We start from the raw sequence: 10,654 nt of genomic DNA, 5'->3' as shown, positions 1-10,654 counted from the left end.
AAAACGGAATGATGACAAAATAGAATTTTTATATAAAAAATGCAAAGGATTTACAAAAAAAAAATAAATAATTAAAAAATGTAAATGCACCACTAGGTAAAGCTATTTTAATATCCAAAATTTGCTTAAGTAACTCTTTGGGTTTTAAATGGAGGGATGAATTAACCCGATTTTCGTTGACTGTATGACGTCGAACAATAAATCGGTCGCAGATAGATGTAATTGTAACATAAGGCTCACTTGTATAAAGTGATTTGATACATAATTTTTTATATTGCTTTCCTCCATCATATCACTAATATCTGCTTTTAGAAAAGCTAACGGTTTTAATAGGACTACTTTATCCTACTCCTGCTTTAGTTTAACAATATTTAACTGTTGTTTAATATCATTTACTTCGGTGTAGTTACTACCATGTAAAATTTCAATATTTTTATTTGACTTAAAAATACGTTATGTGTTATTGTGTTCGTGATCTATGGGCGTTATTATACGTAGGTACATTATTATTCCCAGATTGAATTTCCTCAATAGATCTGTTTTCGTTATTTTCATTATTTCTCCCCTCTAATCATTTTTTATCTTTTAGCTTTCGACACTCGCTAATATTATGATTAGGTTTTTTACAGTACTTGCAAAATTTGCTAGAATATACTCGTTTTATCTCGGTACTTGTACTTTGACCGCTGTTTGGATCCCTAAAATTAGGTAATTTATGTTCGCTTGTCCTACATTCGTTTGCGTAATGACCTAATCGTTTACAACGGTGGCATTTTATCTAACTTTTATCTTTTATACTCTTTTTATCAAATTTATTTTTATTATTCTGGGACTGACTCGACTAACTCGTGTGCACTGCTAAAATACTCGGTCGTTTTTTCTTCCTCCTTTGCGTGTAAAACCACTACTTTAAATATTTTAATGTTACACGCTTTTAATATTATACCGATGGATTGCGATATGCCTGCTATGAATACGCTTAGTGCGTGCGCTTGTATTGTTTGTGCTATTATATTAGCCTCAGCGTTCGCTTTATCTACTGTTAATGCGTGTGTTAATTCATGTGCAGTTTTTTCGATTCTTATAGAGAACTCTTTAACCGATTTCTTTGTATTTTGCCTCATCTGACTCAGTTGTACTTGCAAGTACGACACTGAATGTTCTGAACCGAAAATTTTTTTTAATTCCTCCCAGGCATTGATTTCTTTATATCGGACCGCCTCAAAAGCGTTACCCTTTAATTGAGCTATTATAGCTTCCAAAATAGTTGGTTTTAAATTATCGGAGATATTTTTAAAAATGAATTCGTATTCTGTTTCAAAAGTCGCTAAATCTGATTCTGATCCTCCCGAGAAAGAAGGTACTAACTTGAGTGCCCCCTCAAAACCTAACTTTTCTGTGTTTACCATTTTGATTTTTAGTGTTTCTGGGTTATAAGCTACAACTTGCCAATTTGTATTTATACTCTCAGACATACAAAATATTATTCAAATGACTTACATAGATTGCAGGTTTTTGAAAACTGTTTTGTCCTTGGAAATGATATAGAAATTCCATCCTTCCTGAACTGCCCTGGTATTGATTTGACTCGAATGTCCTCACTGGACTCGCTGCGTGCTTGTATGCTCCACAGAATTCTTCCTTCGCCGTGATTGATGAACGTGGTCTCGTCGGTAGGTCACAAACTACTTTTTTGAGCTAGCCAAAAATTTTCGTTTGATGAAGTATGACCCCACACCTGACACCAAATATTATGTAGTAACCCGTCGCTCTTACTACTGGGTTGGTACACCCTTCTTTTACGACGAGTGCATGTTCGCTGCTACTTGGAGTGGAAGAAGTTGAAAAGATGTATATAATAAATATTAAGACTATTGATTTATAAACGTTAAGTTACAACTGTTTATTGAACTGTAACAAATCAATTAATATATTTATTATAACTAGAAGTTTTTCGACGGAATAGTATTCTACCGGAGAGTAAGTGTTGTGAGAACGTCTCCCTAGAGGCTTCGGGTAAGCACCGTGGCGCGGGGAAATTCTGTAGAGAAATCATAAAAAGGGAATGCGGGGAATCTAGAGTATACATACATCAAATATAGGGAAATACTTAATCATAAATTACATTTTAAAATACAATTATACCTTTTTTTTACTGTTATCACGATTTAAGATAGTACTATACTATCTTTATTATCTATGGCTGTTACTCAAATACACAGCTGATATCTATTACCAACTTAGTTTAGATCATGATTAAAGATATACTTATTTATACTTATTTATATCTTTAATCATGGTTTAGATATTATATTCTGTGCTCAAATACACTACCGTGGGTATACGATCAATAGGTACTCACCAATACAGCCAAATGAGTGATTCAGATGGAGGACCATCGACACCAAAAAAAACTCGCGCCATTCGAAATGAGTTGTCGACTATTGAAAAACAAAGGACAAACAGAAAACTATTTCGTCAGGAATGGTTGACGAAGGATGAGTTCAAGCATTGGTTGGAAGAAGTTCCAAAAGATCTTTAAAAGGCGAAGTGTGTTGTATGCAATGTTATTTTGACAAGTGGCAAAAGTGATTTGGATAAACATAGAAATGGAAAAAAACACATCATCAACTGCAAAGGACTGGAAGGTACTTCTAAAATATTAACAATGTTTAGTGATATACAAGAACCAAAAATTAAAAATAACGAAGTTAAAATGGCTGAAATAAAAATTGCTGCTTTCTTTGCCGAACACAATTTAGCATTTCATTTGATTGATCATTTAACTCCACTCCTAAAAGAGATATTTCCTGATTCTAAGATTTGCTCTAAGTTAGAATTACATCGCACTAAATGTACCAGTATTATAAACAAAATAATAGCACCTGTTGAAACATCTGATATTACGGATATTATATTAAAGAACCCGTTCTTAGTACTTGTAGACGAGAGCACTGATATTTCAAGTCAAAAGTTTTTATGTTTGTTAGTAAGATTTGTACATCCAAATGATGGTACTATACATACTAAATTACTTGAACTTGTTAGTATAGATGCTAGGGATTGTTCAGCTAAGAGCATTAATAGTGAATTTAAAGAAGTATTGATCAAAAAGCATATTCCTTTGGACAGTATCATTGGTGTTGCATGTGATGGAGCAAGTGTAATGGTTGGAAAACACAACTCATTCATGACACATATTACTGAAGATTCGCCTAATGTGATCACTATGCAATGTATATGTCATTCCTCAGCTATTATAGCCAGCAAAGCTACAGCACAATTACCACGGTCTGCTGAACAACTAATAAGATCAGTTGCTACTTATGTTTCTAGTAGTGCAAAACGATGTGCTCAATTAAATGAAGTACAAGATTATTTTGATGGACAAAGAAAAAAATGTTAAAGCTAGCTGATACTCGATGGCTAGCGATGCATCAATGTGTCTTTAGGTTGTTAGAGTGTTGGGATAGTCTTACACAGTATTTTAGAATTGCTATTTATGAAGACAAATTAAAATCTGCTGAATATACTTATACAGAACTACAAAATCCTTTTACCAAGTGTTACTTACTGTTTTTAAAGTTTTCATTAGATTACTTAAATACTTTCAACGCATTATTTCAAAGTCGCAAAGTAATAATTCATCAACTAGTCGATTTGTCATTAAATTTATTAAAATCTATTTGTCAAAACTTTATTAAACCTAAATTCATTACAGAAAATATTTTTATGATTGATTTTAAAAATAAAGAAAATATAATTCCATTATCTGAAGTTTTTGTAGGAACTGAATGCGAATCACTGCTGTTAGAGCAAAATGAAGATCAAATTATTATATTCAAAGAGAAATGTTTAGATTTTTTTGTAACTGCATCTGAAGAAATGGTAAAACGACTACCTTTCAATAATCCAATGTACAAAGAAATACAGTTTATAGCTCCTAATATCGCTTTAGACTTGGAAACACGGCAACAATTTAAGAATCTTCCTGCTTTAAAATTGAAATTCAAAAAATATATTGATACAAATAAAATTACTGAAGAATGGCGACAACTTCCTTGTCAATTTAATGCACAAGAAATTGAACGGTTAAAAAGTTTAAGTATTCCAGAAATGTGGCATGAATTATCAATGGTTAAAAACTACCAGTTAAACACCAATATTTACTAACATAAGCAAACTTGCTAAATTAGTTCTAGCTTTACCACACTCGAACGCAGAAGCTGAGAGAGTGTTCTCTATTATAAACCATGTTAAAACAAAGAGTAGAAATAGAATTGGAGACAAATCTTTGAACTCTGTATCAGTGATAAGATCCTCATTTAACGATAAAAATCAAACCTGTATGACTTTTAAAGTTGAAGATAAACATATTCAACTTCATAATTATCAAAATTTGTATGAAAAAAAATAATTTCTTTATTTTCTTTATTATTATTACTATGATATTATTTAATATGTACTTTATATTCCTAATTTAAATTTTAAAAATGTAAATCAAAGTCTGATTTGTTAATTTGTAAATCTTTATTTAATTATAATCTGTTATTAATTTTTCTTATTATTATTATTATTATTATTATAGTATAATAATATGTGGTTTATATTCCTAATTTAAATTTTAAAAATGTAAATCAAAGTCTGATTTGTTGATTTGTAAATATTTCTTTAAATATAATTTGTTATTAATTTTTCTTATTATTATTTTTCTTATATTATAATAGTATGTGGTTTATATTCCTAATTTAAATTTAAAAAAATGTAAACCAAAGTCTGGTTTGTATAATATTATATTAATTAAAAGATTAATCGTTATTAATTTTCCTTATTATCTTATCAAAAACAAGAAATTTTTATTTAAAAATTTCAATAAAAAATAATTTGTGGGTTTGTAAATGTTAAATCAATTATAAATTAAAATTATTGAGTTTTTTTACTTAATTTATACAGTTAATGGTCACCATTAACAATGTAATAAATATATATGTATATAATATAATAGGTATATAAATATTATTAGGATAATAATATAGATACGGGGAATTTTGATATCCAAAGGGAAATTTTTTGATTTTGAGTGGGAAAATAGATTTGAATGTACTGGCAACACTGGTGAGACGTTGTGTGTAAGACTTGTAAGACTTCTCTGATCAGAGCTTATAAATGGCTCCTATTTATATGGAGACATGCCCTGATTAGAATAGGATGATTGAAGTTATAGAAAACTGCTACAATAATCTAAATCGGTATTTACCAATAAGAAGGCCCTATCAGTGGCCTATTTCAGTGGCGTGTTGTTGTGTTTGACCTTTTGCACTATAGGCTTTCTATCAGCTTACTACAATTCGATCGTATAGAGTTTTTACAACATTCGTCCATTTATGAAACTTTGAGGTTTTAGGTTTCCCATTTGCTTTTAAATAAACTCGTGAAGTTTTTAAAATATCGTAATAAGATTCCATATCTTGTAGAGTTGTATTTTTTGGTTCTTTCTCACATAGTAAAGACCATAGTCCTTCAGACCATGGATAGTATTTATTAAATAACTGTAAGTTAGTTTGACTAAAAGTTACAGAGTGACCTCCTATTTTATGTGAATCACTGGCTTTATCATAACACATACCATAGGATTTATTATAACGTTTTGATGTAGGACGTTTATTGAAAAAATTTGAAAATGATGAATTTAATTCATTATCATTATCATTATCACTAACGTCTGAAGTTTTCGGTTTTATTTCATCAGCCGGTTGTGTATTCTTTTCTGTTTGGTTGCTCAATGGTCCTATTATTGGTTTAAATGTTTCACGTAAATAGTTGTCGGAATCTATAATACCATGTATCATTTCCATTATTTTTCGTTTAATATTTTTTTTTTTTTGAGGTTATTAAATTTTCCAACAAAAATTTATCTTTAATCATTACAAATAACAATGTGTATATAACTGTATCGTATGACTACTGACAACACAATGTATATAATTTTAGTAATACTTTATATTTATATTTATACCTACATTTATGTTATTTTAATAAAAGTATGAAAACCATATTTATATCTTCCTTCATTCATTTCCCGAGTCTTATCTCATAAACCATAGACTCGTAATCACTGTGATTCCAACATAAATGGGAAATTTTCCGAAATTCAATGAAATCCATATCTGCAGACGAATGATCACAGAATATATGTCGTAAATTTGTATCCTTTTGTTTCAGTATTATTAAAAAGTTTGATTTATCTCTTACTAACTATTTTGGTATTTTAAAATATGTTTGTGCTAAATAGAATACTGAACCAGCACCTGAATGCCTACAAATTGAGAAGTATTCCCTGCTTACTGACTGTGGACCACATATGACGTCATCAAAAATTATAATGGAATTTTTTTTAGTTAGGTTTGGTTTTATAACTTTATTAGCACTTGTAAAAATGAAAAAAATTAGCACCTTTTGTATCATCTATTATTTTTTTAACAAAACATATTTTTCTTGATTTAAGATTTTAGAGTATAAATAAATATTTTCAAATCTTTACCCGTTTTCCTGAGTGATTAAATTGTTCATTATATTTGTTTTTCCTGAACCACTAGGACCAACTAATATAGCACGTATGGTATCGGTAATAATGATCCATGTTTTGATGGTTTTTTTTCTATCTGAACATCTACATTTGTAATATCTAATTTATCTTTCTGTTCAATCAAGTTCATTTTTTCGTATAAATACTCAAGAATTTTTATTTTATAATCAGTTATAGATGATACGTTCAACCCACACTTGTAAATTAGGTAAGACTGGTAAACGATTTATAAACTCACTATAGTCTTCCGTTTGAAGCTCGTATTTCAAACTATTAGTATTGTGGACATGGTACGAAATTAAAAAGGAGACTAAATTGTGGTGATAAAGGAATAAACCCGTCGAATACTGCTTGTCGCGATCACGATACTTTGCATGCAACTAGTTAAATTTTTGAAGATAGATATAAGTGTTAGAACTTTGTGCTTGGGAAACATTTAAAGCAAAAGATACACTTAGAAAAAAGAAAATTATTGCGTACTCCGTAACAAATGTAATGAAAGCTAAAAGAAAAATAGGTATGAATTGTAAACGTAAACGGAAACGTACTACAAAAATAAAAATAAATAGTATACTGTCTGCAAAGAAAAAAGAACGTTTAAAAAAATAATAATGTTGGTAAAAGGTTGATTTTAACACCAGGTCAGTCAAGAAGTGTAATTCCTTTAATACCTATTTTCGCAAGTGCTGTGTGTATAATGCAATACAAAGTTGCAACGTGCTCTGATAGTTAAATATAATATATAAATTACCATAGCCAACAATACTCTAAACCATGGGGGCATAAAGGACATCCTTATAGTTATGTTAGGGTGAGCAACCAGGCAAGCAATGATGGGTGTGGTTGGACTAGAATCGGATCTAATAAACAAAAGTAGAAAACAATCAAAAGTATCATCGCCAGTGTGCTTCCTATCCGCTGGGAGATAATAATATATAACTACTATCCGGTGACATATTATGGATACGTAATTACCACTCGGTAGAGTATATTAGTTGCGGAATCACTCACCCGATAGAATATTATAGTCATATAATTGACGCACGCTATCGCCCGGATGACGCAAAGCGTGGGCAGAAGCGGATGCAGGTGCAGAAGACCAACAGGAGTCTGAGGGTACCGCGGGAGACCCTAGATGATATAAAAGGGGGTCCAGATTAGGCACAATTCAGACGTGATCCACCAGAGTTAGAACGTGCACCTTCACGTCACCCAGATCAATAGTTTTGTCATTTGGACATAGAATATTTTTCACAAGTTCAATTAATTGGACTTAGAATAATTTTAAATAAAAAACACTTAGAATAATTTCAAGAGTTATATTTATTTCAAAACAACCTTTCTAAATCGACAACATTCAACTGATTGTATGTGGCACGTTACAAAGTTAAAAAAAAAATAAAGGTTATGGATTATATTTAAATAATAATGGATCAAGGAAAAAACTGATAACTGATGAATACGCTACTTAACAGACCACTAAATTCTAGAGAAATTCGTTAAAGTTTAATATCAGTCATTTCCGCGGAGTCTTTTTACGTGATAACTTACCTAAAAAACCTTTCAAAATCGAATGTGTTATATTAAACTTAGACGTATCTTCCGATAATGAAATCATTGAGTAGCATTTTATAAAAATAAGAATAAAGTTATGTATTTTGATAGCTTCGGTGATTTACCTTCACCAATTGAATTACAAACATATTTTAAAGGAAACAATATTATATATAACTATTCACATTATCAAGATTATAATACATTTAATTGTGGTAATTTATGTCTTAAATTTTTACAATGTATGAATCAGTCACTTTAAGTTTAAATAAGTTTAAGTAGTAATGATACTACATTATCTACAAATAATTTTCCATCATTAAACGTTAATGAGGACTCAGAAATAGCTTTGTTATGTTTACAAACGTTTAATTCATTTCCGAACATAAATTCGGCTAATAACAGATTGGAAATAGAATTTATCGGGGATACAGATAATAGATTTATTGAAGATGCGAAATTTATATATTATTTATTTGAAGAAGGATATTATGACATTGCAGATATTAGCAATGAAATTGTGAAAAAGTTATTAGCCTTTAATAAACTAAATGGAACTCATTTATCATTCAGTATAATAAATTATAGATCATATATAAAATGTTGTAGTAACCTTTACTACTTAGTAAAACTTTACTAGTACATAGTCATTTTACTATGAATGGCGGTTAACACTTATTAATAGTAAATTTTATTGACTTGTTGTTTACGTATAGGGTTATGCATAAATATAGGATGGGTTAACCAGTTCGTAATTCTATGAAATAATATAATATAATTTCGGCTTCCTTTGATCCACCACTTCCATTCTTTACCGTGCAATCGTCTAGCGGAGATTTAGTATATATACGGGTCTCTACACGCTATTAGAATTAGTCTATCATCCCAGATCACCGGACTTGGCTTAGTCGTTGGGCCGAGCCCTAACATCACCGCTTGTACTCTAAGTCTAGATCCAAGTCTTAAATTAACTAATTTCTCGGGTAGATTCATTATACTCTGTCCTCAAATTTATTAAGTATTGTTAAACATTAAATTACAATTATATTTTCCTAACATAATAAACGATATATTTTACTTATTCAAATTGTTGTGTTCAACTTATTACTTATCCCGAACTCCATCTACTTACGTACGACCGACAAGCGTTCCAGTTAAATATTTATATATATATATAATATATATGTGTGACGCGTGCAGTGCAAGCAGCACCTGAGGTCACTGCCAGTTCACTAAACTCTATTCGCCGTAAGTTGACCCACTTGCGCGCATGCATACTGAGCCGCCGGAACGTTCAGACCCCCCACGTCGGAGACAGGTGGTCTGTGATTGGTCAGTGGTGTTCGGCTGTCGACGGTGCTCGCCGTAATAGTCAGCTGCCGCCGTGCATACAAAATGTACAAAATAATTGTTACGAATTATATTGATTATATTATATTTTAGGCTGTGGATAGAGTCTCGGAAAAATCGGGATTTTTGATAGCAATTTTATCAGTCCCGGACAATTTTTTATCATACAATAATTACCGTACTGCCAGGACCGTAATTTATATTTTATTTTATTTACTATAATTATTAAAATCGAGTAATCAAGTTTATATAAATATAAAATATCAGTATTAGGTCAAATTTAAAAATACAAAATAATAAATTTAAACAAAAATAATGTAAATAAATTAAATCATGTTGGTTTCTGATAACTATTAAAGCCACTGGCCAGTCAAATTTTAAAATACAAAATATAAACATTCAGCAATATTGACAATACCAGTTTTTTTTTTGGTATACTAATTAAATTTACACACTTGGGGTGATACCAAGTTAAACAATAATCACAACTGATAGAATTGTTGGCACATTTTTTTTGACAAAGTGGACACTGCCATAAAGAATGACAAACATTTTTCTGAGCAACAATTTTTTGCACTTTAGCCCAAGCAGAAGGTGAAAAAAATAGTTTTACCTAAAAAATAGAATATTGTTTGAATAGAAAAAAAAAAAGTAACAATAAAAATAAATAAATTAAAGAATACCTACTTGAAATAAATCAACTAACTCATCAATTATATTATTTGGTATGCTATTGTATTCATTTAGATCAGTGTCATTTATTTTAAAATTTGAACTTAAAGCCTTGTTTACAACGTCAATAGAACAAAACCATGACAATATTAATTTATTGCGTTCATTATAGTGCAACAATTTAAAAGGTTTTTTAGTCAAAATCATTCTTTTTTTTTTAAAACCGATTACTGTTTGAAGAGCTCTTTTGGGTTTTCCTCTACGTTTAGTTGTATTAATTTTAATGCTAGAAATATCTATATAGAAATAAAAACAAATAAATGAAAAATTTAATAAAACTTTAACAAATAAAATAATACCTAAATCAGTTCTTTTTTTAACAATAAGTGATTTGATGAGGTTACTCTTGGCACTAGTACACTGGATCTGAAACAAAATAAAAATGTAATACTACCCTAGACTATGTAAAAAACATAATTTACCATGTCAGTT

The 10,654-nt window shown here is 30.0% G+C and overlaps 1 long non-coding RNA gene across 1 annotated transcript; it reads right to left on the bottom strand.

The window, feature by feature from the left end:
* Positions 1–9,148: 9,148 nt before the first annotated feature.
* On the bottom strand, positions 9,149–10,425 carry LOC126554504 (uncharacterized). The gene is made up of 3 exons (XR_007606684.1): positions 10,178–10,425; positions 9,946–10,103; positions 9,149–9,516 (listed from the first exon to the last, which is right to left on the bottom strand). It is a non-coding gene; the product is annotated as an uncharacterized LOC126554504 (long non-coding RNA).
* Positions 10,426–10,654: the final 229 nt, after the last annotated feature.

Source organism: Aphis gossypii, unplaced genomic scaffold, assembly GCF_020184175.1.
Source record: "Aphis gossypii isolate Hap1 unplaced genomic scaffold, ASM2018417v2 Contig00529, whole genome shotgun sequence".
NCBI classification, from domain to species: domain Eukaryota; kingdom Metazoa; phylum Arthropoda; class Insecta; order Hemiptera; family Aphididae; genus Aphis; species Aphis gossypii.
The sequence above is the reverse complement of the archived record's forward strand: the minus strand, read 5'-3'. Positions and strand labels throughout refer to the sequence as shown.